This window comes from Oryx dammah, unplaced genomic scaffold (genome assembly GCF_014754425.2).
Source record: "Oryx dammah isolate SB20612 unplaced genomic scaffold, SCBI_Odam_1.1 HiC_scaffold_11033, whole genome shotgun sequence".
NCBI classification, from domain to species: Eukaryota; Metazoa; Chordata; class Mammalia; order Artiodactyla; family Bovidae; genus Oryx; species Oryx dammah.
Window position 1 is genome coordinate 1 of NW_024080427.1, and position 13221 is coordinate 13221.

Genomic DNA, 13221 nt, shown 5'->3' on the forward strand with positions numbered 1-13221 from the left:
TGCAATCCTTCAGAAGACCAGAAAACAAGGACGTCTGGGCTCAGCTGTCTTGGTGTTCACCTATCTAGGTCATTCCTGGTCAATGTCATGTCCCTTTTGCTAGATTACCACCCCTTAGGGCCCACAACATTCTGAGTGAGGCCCCCTGTTCTTTCTAACTGTGTAGCTTTCTATGTGCACCTGTCTGTCTGTGCTTCCAAGTGCTATCTCCCTTTAGCAGGAAAAGGCCAAAGAGATGTTCAAGCCTTCAAGGGCCCCTAGAGACTGTGGCAGGCCTGGGTGTGATCCAGTGTTGTGAGGATTCATGTTTATGTTTGGCAAAACCAAAGAAGATTGTAAGGTTAAAAAAATTATATATATATAAAATTATTATTATTATATATATATACTTCCCTTAGATGAAGATTGTGTACAACCCAGTGTGTGTCCTTTGGCTGGACATGGTCCTTGGAATTTTGCTGATGGGTTTGGACCCTAAACTTCAAAATGATGGCAGAAGGTAAAAAAGACATTTAGACGTTGTTCTACAAAAGCAAGAAGAAAGGCACTACTGCCAAAAAGATGACTAAGAGGGAACAATAATAGTCTTCTATCATTGGAAAAATATAATGGTCCCAGGGAGAGTAATTAGATAATATAAAAAGGATTCTTGGGAAGGAAAATTCAGACTCTCAGGAACATTTTCTACATGTCAGGACTTGTGAAATAGTGTTCCAAAAAAAAGAGGCAGAAACTGTCTTCACTGAAACATGGAAAGTCAAGTGAAAACTGAACATGATAAAACACTCCAGCTGGGCATCTCCAATCTACTTCTTGAAGTTGAATTTGCCAAGATTTAGATTTAAGAAAGATTTTGAACTATAGCCCAAGAGTGAACAAGCTATTGCTGCATGGAAAACATAGATATGTCTCATTAAGTATAATGTTAAGTAAAGTAAGCTAGACACTAAGATGCATACTGTATGATTCCGTTCATGTAAAGGTCCAAAATAGATAAAACTAGTCTATGTGTTGAAAGTCAGGTATCCTAGTTTTCTCTGGAGTGTGGTGATTGGGAGAGACACAAGAGAGTTTTCAGGGTTGCCAGTGATGTTCTGTTTCTTGATTTGGATGCTAATTATGTGGATGTGTTTAGTTTGTGAGTATCCATTGAACTGTACACTCATGATTTATGTATTTTTCTATATGTGTATTTCAATAAGAAGTTATAAAGCTTTATAAATAAATAAATAAATAACAATGTTGTGAGGAAGGTGCACATAGATAGAGGGCCACTTCTGATACAAGGCGTGCAACCTGAGGCCATAAAGATAAGGTGGCATTTCCACACGTAGTCCCTTCTGTTTATTACTACCCTGACCCAAGGAATCCCCAAACAGATGATGACCTGGGAAACCTGCCCTTACGGGCCCAGAGCTCAGGCCTCCCTTGGGCAGAAAGCAGCTTTTCTATCTCAAAAACTACAAGAGGGCTTGATTCCACCCACCCTCACTGATTTGCTAAGTGTGAATACTCTCTTTCAGTTGGTCTCATTAGGCCCAGGTAGGACTCCTTACAGTCCGGCATCCCTGCTTACCTACAGAGCCCATGTGCCTAGGAAGCCAGTCCTCGGTTGGGCACAGGGATATCGAAGAGGGTCACCCAGGATGCAGCTTCCCTCTGAGTTTCAAATGCTGTAAATCCCCTATGAAAACATCAGACAGCCTGCTCCAACGAGATTGCCTGAATCCTCCCGCAGGTGCAGACAAACACCTTTGTGCCTCAGGCCCCAAAAGACAGGGGCAAGACCCAGAGGGAAGAAGGAATTTACATCAGGGCTTTCAGCATGACCCATGGGGTGTCTTTGGCAAGACTTTCCCTAGACCCCGAAAACCAGCAGGCCCCGAACTGCCCCCAGGGGCTTCCCTGTCTCCCACTCCCCTGAGGTCCCTTGGGACATGCACTCAGCCCATCATCCTTGCTTCCTCCCTCATAGGCACACCCCCGCAGAGGAACAGACACGTACACCCACACCTGCACTTTCTTCACCTTTCTGCACTGCCACGGAGACGGGAAGTGTCTGGAGGCATGCCACACTCGCACCTTGTCTCTCCTAGGATGCCTGTGGTTTTGAACGGACAGCCTACCTTAGCACGTCTCGTGTTTTGTGTCGCATCGTGCCAGTGTGTGCCACCTACATGGAGAGAGCGTGCTGGCTGTTGTTCTCATCCTGGGCAGCACTGGCCTAGGACCTTCCCAGGTCTCCTTCTCATGTGTGCGGGACAAGTGTCCAGTGCAGCAGGCAATCTGTGCCTCTTTCTCCTTCAGGTCTCTGTCCTTCTCAGCAAGACCGTAGCCTCCTCAACAATCCCAGGTCCTCTGTATCCGCATCCACCATTTCCACAGGCCGGCTCATGTCTGCACAGCCTGTGGGCTCCACAGGCGGTGCTTTCAAAGCCCCACACCGGCTTATTTGCCCTGGGTGAATCCATAAACCATGCACCTGCTCTTCTTGGTCCAACCACTTACTACAACACGGTAGAAAAGGTGAGCCTGTTTCTGAATTTCGTCTAATTGCAGATTTCTGGAGCCAAGTTCCTGTGTTATTACTGGCCATCCTTTCCTCATTCCCATCCTGGACAGGGTCACTGCGGAGATATGGCGATCAACCACCCTCAGACTTGGGATGCCTTGTGCCTCCTCTTCTGGTTGCTTGGCATCTCCTCTCTTGTTGCCTTCATCTCTGCTTTCTCCCTGGAACAGAAGCACACACACACACACACACACACACACACACACAGGCAACACAAGCACATACGTGTATACACTTACAGGCTCAATACAGAGACACAAACATAAACAGGGAACACAGGTGTTTCAGGAGCTGAAGATGCCCATGTCCAGCAGTGTTAGAGATGGCGTCAGGAGGCACCATGTCCTGCCATTGGAGCTCCCTGTCCACCTCCTCCCTGAGCATTTCCATATTTTCTGAAGGCAGCCTGAAGCAGCTTCCAGCGCAGCATGTGTGATCGTGCTGAGACGCCGATTGGTGGATGTGTAAATTCACAGAAGATCCCAAAGTCAGCACACAGGTGCACTGGGACACTGGACAGGACGCCCTTTCAATGATAGGCTTTCCCAGGCTAAGGGGCAGGAGTGTAAGGCACAGGCAATCTTAAACTCATTGAGCAACAGGAGGCTGGGCAATGGCTTGAGTCATGGAAAGAAGATTCTGACAAAGATACTTAATTCATCCTGTTTCTAGTAGTATCCCCTAGGACTATCGCACTGAGGGAGACTTGCTTCACTCACGGACACACCGAGTTCCAAAGCCCCCAGTCTCAGCAGGTCATGTGCTACATGCAGGATCCAAAATCTGGCTCCGCAGCCAGCTTGCATGAGCCTTAGCATCCCCATTTGGGAAAGGACAGTGTCCTGGCCACTACACGGCTGTCCCTTCTGGGCCCACCTCCAGACACCCTCCCCACATGAGTCTCTGTCACTTACCACTCATGGCAGAACCTTCCTTCCTAAGGTAATACGTCACAGGATTGTCCCACATGTCTTCACCAATGATCTGCTGGCAACACAAGCAAGGTCAGCCCAGGGCTGACCAGGCCCCAGACCCTCTCGTGAGCATCCAAGAACTCCAACATCCATCATCAACTGTATGCGGGCCCAAAGCAACTCCACCTCAGTAATCCTGTTTGATTCTGGGCAGTTGTGGCCTGACAATCAGTTGAGAAATTTAAGGCTCCTGATATCCAGCCTGCAGCTGGGTGCTGCTCATTCAAAGTCCAAGAACCAGTCGACTGGAGTGGAATAACATGCTCTATATCCTGCAGAAAGACAGGGAACACAGGGGTGGATTCCTCAGGTGGATCATGAATCCCCTTACACACCTACACCTCCCTGGAGCCACATTTTACCAGTGATATCAAGGTAATACTCGTTAATGATCACCGTGTTCCAGAAGTAGGAGTTGTCCCCAGAGGAAAAGATCAGCTTGCACTGGACCTTGGATGGCTCCGCACCTGCACCTTCCAGGACAGGGATAAGGGTAAAGGTGCAAGCTTCTAGGTGCCTCAGCTTGCCTCCCAGGCAGGCATTAACAGTTTCCACAAAACCTCTGCACATTCTCACATCACATGAACATAGGTAACATGATCCCCCCAACTCCCCCCCAAGTCCCATACCCACATGCCCTCACTCTCCCTCACTGACCTTCAAGTCGATCTTGTAGCTAAGAAAGTCTTTATCTTGGTGGCTGATCATGACAGAAACTTGAGGGTGGTTCATAATCTGCTTGAGGTCAAGGAGCCATTCAGGCCACATGCTGGGCCAGAAGATCCAATAGCAACAGCCCTAGTCTTGAGTGGAAGAGCACACTGGAATAGGAGTTTCCAAGGATGCTGGGTACTTCCACTTGCCCAGCCACCACTCATGTCCTCAGGCCCTGCCATACCATCAGACACACTCATGGCTCTGGGTTCCTTGTGGTGTTCTGCATCTGAGGTGGTCTGCATCCCCCAAGCAGGGGTTGTTTCTGACCACTACTACCCTCCTCCTGACTTGTCTGTGCTGGGTAGTGTAATGTCACTGCTTATCGTGTCAGGATTTGCAGTCCCTGTTGCACACTGTGTCTTCAAGCAAGGGGGTGGTGTGCATGTGTATGTGTGTGTGTGTCTTCAGCAAGAAAGACCTAGGACTTGGACCTGCTCCCTGTCTTCACAACAGATAGCAGGCATGTGTCTGAATTCGTCTGGCACTCAGAGCAGATGAGAATAGCAGCCCCTTCCAGTTCCTCTTTGCTTGTGGACCGCCTCATGCCTTTGCATTGCACTAGTGAGAACAAGTACAGGGGCTCTGACTGATGGACATGGGTCTTGGACTCACTCTCTCAGCAATTCCCGGGGTCATCCACATTTACAACAATAACTGTTTCTGGTGGCTGCTCTGGTGTACTGTCTCTCGTCATCCCTGACCTAGAGGCCTCAGGTGCTGATCCTCCTCAGATTCAGGCCTGAGGGAGACTCCCAAAGTCATGGCTGTGGCACTTACAGCTTTGGCCCTAACAGACTCTTCTCAGCTGTGCCTTTGGCGCCTGCCTCTGCCCCAGACCACACTTCATTCAGGGGTCTCCCATGCCTCCCCTGTTCCCTTGCCCTGTGACCTCACCTGTTTTCACAGGATCTTTAGCACAATCATCTTGAAGGCGTCTTTGCCATTCTTTAATTGGGCTACAAAGCTCACAACTTTTAACAGCACCGTAACACAATTTTTCTAATGTGCACTGTTAGAGTTCGATGAGCTCTTGGTGAGTTTCTTGGTTTCACTTAGAAAGCCCTGCATTACTCTTAGGGCTCTAGAAGCTTCTGAAACTGAAGGAAAGACTACAAGTATTCCAGATTAATTTGATTATGATATAGAGTTCTAAGTACTTAACAGATTCTGCCTCCCTGCCACCCAAAAAATTACCCCTAACTCCTGAAGGTCTTCATGATTTTATTGCAGGAATCTGGTAGAACTGAGATTTCTCAGTGCTAATCAGTAAGCTTTTCTGAGGTGAAAAACACATTGGAGTTAGTTTTCAAATTAGTCCTAGACATAGCAATCAGGGAAAAAGGAAATAAAAGGATTGGAAGAAAAAAAAAAAAAACTTTTAGAAGATGACCTGACCCTCTACACAGCGAACAATAAGGATGTCAGCAGAAAATTACTTGAGCTAATCAATGAATAGAGTATAGCTGCAGGATACAAAATTAGTACTCAGGAAACCCTTTCATTCTGATACACTAGCAATGAACAGTGAGAAAGAGAACTTAAGGGAAGTATTTCATTCACCATCCAAGCAAGAGAAGCAAATATTTAGGAATATATTCACTTAAAGAAAGCAAGGACCTGGTACAGAAAACTATAAAAACCATGGTGAAAGAAATAAAAGATCACACAAATAGATGAAGTGTATCATGTCCTTGGATCAGAAGAATCAATATAGTGACCATAAGTATGCAACTCAAGGCAATCTATCAGTACGTTCACTCACATTGATATTCTCAGATTTAACTGTAGAATCCCTATCACAACACCAATGGTGTTTTTCACTGAACTAGACCAAATAATTTCACAATTTGTGTGGAAACACAAAATACCTCCAATGAGCAAATCACTCTTGAGAAACGACAGAAATGGAGAAATCAGCCTTCCTGACATCAGACTACAGTACAAAGCTACAGTCATCAAGATTGTAAGGTAATGTGCCAAAGACAGAATTACAGAAAAATGGAATAAAATAGGGAGTCCAGAGATGAAGCCACACATCCACGGCCTCCTTGTCTTTGACAGAGGAGGCATAAATATGCAATGGAGCAAAGACAACCTCTTGAAGAAGCAGTTCTTGGAAAACAGGTCAAGCACATTAAAAGAATGAAATGTTTTCTAATGGCACACACACAAACAAATGCAAAATGGATTAAACACCTACGTGGAAGACAAGAAACTATAATGTTCTTAGAGAAAAACATAGGCAGAACACTCTCTGACAGAAATCACAGCAAGATCTTCTCTTCTATGACCCACCTCCCAGAGTAATGGAAATAAACACAGAAGGAGACAAAAGTGACCAACTTAAATTTCTAAGCTTCTGCACAGTGAAGCAAACTATAAGCAAGGTGAAAAGACAGCCTTCAGAACTGGAGCAAATACAACAAATCAAACAACGACCAAGAGTTAATCTCCCACATATACAAGCAGCTCATGCAACTCAATACCAGAAAACTAAACAACCTGACCAAAACATGGGCGAAAGAACTAAATAGATATTTCTCCAGAGAACATATACAGATGGATAATGAACACAGGACACATGCTCAACATCACTCATTATCAGAGAGATGACAGTCAATACCACAATGAGATGTCGTCTCACACTGGTCACAAGGACCATCACCCAAAGTCTCAAACGAGAAACACTGGACAGGGAGTGAAAAGATAACCACTTACACTGTTGGTAGGAATGAAAACTGGTATAGCCACAATCAACCATATGGTTTCTTAAAAACCTGGAAATGGAACTGTCTTTTGACCAGCAATCACCCAAGCATATACCCCAAGGAGAGCAGAACTGAAAGAGACACATGTACGCCAATATTCATCCCACGACTGCCAGGGTCCGGCACATTCAGGATCCAGGAAAACTCTCAGGAGAAACAGCGAATGATTTAGAGAGAGATAAGGAAAGAATGTTGTAGATAAGAAAATAGAGAAGAGAAAGAGGCTGATATTCCTTGGCCAGGCAAGAAAGAGAATGCAGGGAGCTTCTGTGTTCCAAGGGATCAACCTGAAAAAGAGAGGAGGGAAAGGGAGAGAGAACGAAAGAAAGAGAGAAAAAATAAATAAAAACACAGGGTGACCAAGCTTCTTCAGTGAGCAAGGTCCATTATTTTATTTTCAAAGTGGAGTTTTATACCTTACCTTGTACATAGAGGGAAATGAAAGATGCAAAGTCATACAGAGTCAGGCCAAACATTATATCTGTTTTGTCTTTATCAAAACCACGATTTTTTTTTTCTGCATTCCTCTCCCATAAAAAATATTGTGTACATTATCTTCTGGCCTTGGAGACCTGTAAACATTTTATGATCCTCTTTTGATAAAAGCTCTTCAACCAGAAAACTTATTTTCCCTTGCAATGTTTGTTCTTTATATTTCTAATCTGTGTCAGCCTCAGAAAGTATTAAACAAGTTACATGTCTCATGGAGCAAAGGTGCAGTGAGTTACAAGAAAGAAAGAACCAGTTAGCTCAAGGTCTGATGTGGTTAATTTCAAGGCTACACTTGTTTTTCATACATTCCAACTATGTTAACTAATGCACTCTCCGGTGTACAATGGATAAGAGATATGGGAACTTAGCAACAAGCTTTGGCCCAATAATGAAATCCTACACCAGCACTACTCTAATAACTTTTAACTCTTTGAAAGGCTCTATGTTTTAGGCTTCCCGTGCTTCTCACAGTTGGGAGGCTGTGAACAATCATATGTGTAGCTGCAAGAGTCTGGATAAACCTGCCAAGTAAACTAGAATGCTAACAAAGGGGGGTTGATTTGAAATATTCCTCTCATGTCCAGGAGACTTATTAGCTAGGGCCCTAAGCTGATTTTCTCCAGAGAAAGGTGGTTGTGGATAGCCCCCTGTATGTCAGGAGAGTTGGTGAAAGGCACAAAAATAGTAAGACAGACAGATTCTGGTTTGGGGGTAGATGCTCGAGCAGGTCTAGGGGGACCCTCGAGTCCTGAAGCCTTGCTTAACAGTTCCTTTCCACATGACCTTGTCATGGGTGGGATCTCTCGTGCTGGATCCCAGCACACAACTATTTACAATAGCTAGGACATGGAAGCAATCTAGATATCCACTGCAGGTGTATGGATAAGAAAGTGGCGGCATATATCCATGGTGGACTATTACTCAGCTGTGAAAGGAATGCATTTGAGTCAATTCTAGAGAGGTGGGTGAAACAGGAGCCTCTTCTACAGAATGAAGTAAAGTCAGAAAGAAAAATACAGATCCTGTGTAGGAATGCATATGTATGAAATTTGCAGAGATGGTCATGATGATCCAACATGCAGGGCAGCAAAAGAGACAGAGATGGGAAGAACAGACTGTGGAGACGGCAATGGTGGGATGGTTTGAGCGAATAGCATTGAAACATGTATATTACCAGACATAAACAGATGACTAGTGCAAGTTCAGTGCATAATGCAGGGCACCCAAAACCAGTGCTCTGGGACAACAAAGAGCAATAGTCTGAGGAGTGAGGTGGGAGGAAGGTTTTGGATGCGGGAACACGGGCATACTGGTGACCTACTCTTGTTGATGTAAGACAAAAACTAACCCAATATGTAAACTGAACGTCTTCCCATTAAAATAATTTGAAAAAATTAAAAGATTGCTTCCTGAAATTTCAGTGTTGGGAGTACAATGGTCCAGCCTATCTTCTGATCCTATGTAACAATGTCTCATTTGAATGAGGGTAGTGGAGCCATCCCATGTTGAAGGTCAGGAAGAGCAGCGGGAGGAGATACCCCTCATCCAAGGTAAGGAGCAGCGGCTGTGCTTTGCAGGAACAGCTATGAAGAGATACCTCACGTCCAAGGTAAGAGAAACCCAAGTAAGTTGGTAGATGTTGCAAGAGGGCATCAGAGGGCAGACACACTGAAACCATACTCACAGGAAACTGGTCATTTTAATCACACAAGGACCACAGCCTTTTCAAACTCAATGAAACCAAGCCTTGCCCACAGGGCAACCCAAGACGGGCGGGTCATGGTGGAGAGGTCTGATAGAATGTGGTCCACTGGAGAAGGGAATGGCAAACCACTTCAGTATTCTTGCCTTGAGAACCCCATGAACAGTATGAAAAGGCAAAATGGTAGGATACTGAAAAGTGTACTCTTCAGGTCAGTAGGTGCCCAATATGCTACTGGAGGACAGTGGAGAAATAACTCCGGAAAGAATGAAGGGATGGAGCTAAAGCAAAAACAATACCCAGCAGTGGATGTGACTGGTGATAGAAGCAAGGTCTGATGCTGTAAATAGCAATATTGCATAGGAACCTGGAATGTCAGGTCCATGAATCAAGGCAAATTGGAAGTGGTCAACCAGGAGATGGCAAGAGTGAAAGTGATATTCTAGGAATCCGCGAAGTAAAATGGACAGGAATGGGTGAATTTAACTCAGATGACCATTATATCTACTACTGCGGGCGGGAATCCCTCAGAAGAAATGGAGTAGCCATCATGGTCAACAAAAGAGTCGGAAATGAAGTACTTGGATGCAGTCTCAAAAAACGACAAAATGATCTCTGTTCATCTCTAAGGCAAACCATTCAATATCACAATAATCCAAGTCTATGTCCCAACGAGTAATGCTGAAGAAGCTGAAGATGAACAGTTGTATGAAGACCTACAAGACCTTGTAGAACTAACACCCAAAAGAGGTATCCTTTTCATTATAGGGGACTGGAAGGCAAAAGTAGGAAGTCAAGAAACACCTGGAGTTACAGGCAAATTTGGCCTTGGAATGTGGAATGAAGCCGGGCAAAGACTGATAGAGTTTTGCCAAGAAAATGCACTAGTCAGAGCAAACATCCTCTTCCAACAACACAAGAGAAGACTCTACACATGGACATCACCAGATGGTCAAAACCGAAATCAGATTGATTCTATTCTTTGCAGCCAAAGATGGAGAAGCTCTATACTGTCAACAAAAACAAGACCAGGAGCTGACTGTGGCTCACATCATGAACTCCTTATTGCCAAATTCAGAATGAAATTGAAGAAAGCAGAGAAGACTGCTAGACCATTCAGGTGCGATGTAAATCGAATCCCTTATGATTATACAGTGGAAGTGAGAAATAGATTTAAGGGCCTAGATCTCGTAGATAGAGTGTCTGATGAAATATGAAATGAGGTTCATGACATTGTAAAAGAGACAGGATCAAGACCACCCCCATGGAAAAGAAATGCAAAAAGCAAAATGGCTGTTTGGGGAAGCCTTCGAAATAGCTGTGAAAAGAAGAGAAGTCAATAGCCAAGGAGAAATAGGAAGATATAAGCATCTGAATGCAGAGGTCTAACGAATAGCAAGAAGAGATAAGAAAGCCTTCTTCAGTAATCAATACAAAGAAACTGAGGAGACAAACAGAATGGGAAAGACTAGAGATCTCTTTAAGAAAATTAGAGACACCAAGAGAACATTTCATGCAAAGATGGGCTCGATAAAGGACAGAAATGGTAAGGACCTAACAGAAGCAGAAGATATTAAGAAGAGATGGTAAGAATACACAGAAGAACTGTACAAAAAGGATCTTCATGACCTGGAAAATCACGATGGTGTGATCACTCATCTAGAGCCAGACATCCTGGAATGTGAAGTCAAGCGGGCCTTAGAAAGCATCACTACAAACAAAGCTAGTGGAGGTGATGGAATTTCAATAGAGCTATTTCAAAACCTGAAAGATGATGCTGTGAAAGTCCTGCACTCAATATGCCAACAAATTTGGAAACCTCAGCAGTGGCCACAGGACTGGAAAAGGTCCGTTTTCATTCCAATCCCAAAGAAAGGCAATGCCAAAGAATGCTCAAACTACCGCACAATTGAACTCATCTCACACGCTAGTAAAGTAACGCTCAAAATTCTCCAAGCCAGGCTTCAGCAATATGCGAACTGTAAACTTCCTGATGTTAAAGCTGATTTTAGAAAACGCAGAGGAACCAGAGATTAAATTGCCAACATTCACTGGATGAAGGAAAGAGCAAGAGAGTTCCAGAAAAAAACAAAACAAACAAACAAAAAACATCTATTTCTGCTTTATTGATTATGCCAAACCCTTTGACTGTGTGGATCACAATAAACTGTGGACAATTCTGAGAGAGATGGGAATACCAGACCACCTGACCTGCCTCTTGAGACATCTGTATACAGGCCAGGAAGCAACCACAGACTGGTTCCAAATAGGAAAAGGAGTACGTCAAGGCTGTATTTTGTCACCCTGCTTATTTAACTTATATGCAGTGTACATCATGAGAAACCCTGGGCTGGAAGAAACACAAGCCGGAATCAAACCTGCTGGGAGAAATATCAATAACCTCAGATATGCAGATGACACCACTCTTATCACAGAAAGTTAAGCAAAAGAGATCATTCTGTTTTCAGCACCAATTAATGTCAGACATTCAGTTTTGAATAAAGTTTCTAGGCCTAATAAAAATTTATCTATACAATTTCTACATGACATGTATCAAGATAATTCTTCCACGTAAAATTGCTCATAAGCAACTCAAGATGAAACACTATGTCTCACAGTTACTAAAGAGTATGAATAAAATGTGCTGTCACCAGTGTTTCACTTCATTAAATTTCTTATGTCAAAATACTACAAACTGGCTTTTCAACAACAGAAAGTTTCACTTCTAGTCATGGGAAGTCTAGCATCAGTGTGCTGGTAGGGTTATCGTTATGGTGTATATCCTCCTCTGATTTGCAAACTGCTGAGTTCTTGCTCCCTCTGCTATGGTGAACCCTCTGAGGTCTCCTTCATATGTGGAGAGATTCCTTTCCCAACAGTTCCTCCATGGTGGCAGAAGGACATCCCAGAGGGCCCGCTTCCCAATACTATCTTCTTCTGGGATTAGGGCATCAGTATACAATTTTTAGGAAGATAAAAACAAACAAACAAGCATACAACAATCAGACCATGACAACTAATGGACACAATTTAAGTGTAGATTAAATCTTTGGGCAAACCTGTCTGTGTTTGAGAAAGTCCACAGAGAAGTTTTTCACTTTGTCATGTGTGTAGATTCTGATATTTTTGGCAAAGAGTTGAAGAAAGATATGTAAAAAGACTAAATAACTAGGAAGTTTTGATTATCCATGAAGTCAGCTTCTCAAAGTTTTTCTTCATCATACTAAAACTAATCTTCCATCTCAAATACATTCAGCATATAAGGGTTCAGGACATCCACAGATGAAGCACCACAAACCACATTGGTGAACTTTTTCTTGGATTTATTTATGTATACACTCAGTTATCAACTTGGAAAAGAAACTCTAGCGAAGTGAAAAGAAACCATCTGAGGGTTTGCTGCTAAGTCACTTCAGTCATGTGTGACTCTGTGTAACGCCATAGAAAACAGCCCAACAGGCTCCCCTGTCCCTGGGATTCTCCAGGCAAGAATACTGGAGTGGGTTACCATTTCCTTCTCCAGTGCAGGAAAATGAAAAGTGAAAGGGAAGTCACTCAGTCGTGTCTGACCCTTAGCATGGACTGCAGCCTACCAGGTGCCTCCATCCATGGGATTTTCCAGACAAGAGTACTGGAGTGGGGTGCCACTGCCTTCTCCGATCTGAGGGTTTATGCCACCCGTTTTTATATTACAGAAACCAGCTAAATGTGCATTCCCTATAATTTATCAGAAGAAATGAGTTTCAGAAATTACTTGATGAATAGTCTCTCACTACACACGAGTATAATTTTATTGAGTTTAATGAACTAGCACTGAACTTCATTTCATCTTACTACAGAGGATATATTCAAAGCACACTGTTAAAAAGCAAGGTTAGTATCTAAATTTGCAGGAAAATATGCACACACAAAAATACACCAGTGACAAAAAGTAAAGCCAAAATACACTGCGTGCAACACTTTCTCGAATTTTTCAGTGGATGTTCCTTCCTTTCC

General features: G+C 43.7%; 1 pseudogene; it reads right to left on the minus strand.

Moving 5' to 3' along the window:
• Window positions 1-3486: 3486 nt before the first annotated feature.
• On the minus strand, window positions 3487-4314 carry LOC120860179 (annotated as a pseudogene).
• Window positions 4315-13221: the final 8907 nt, after the last annotated feature.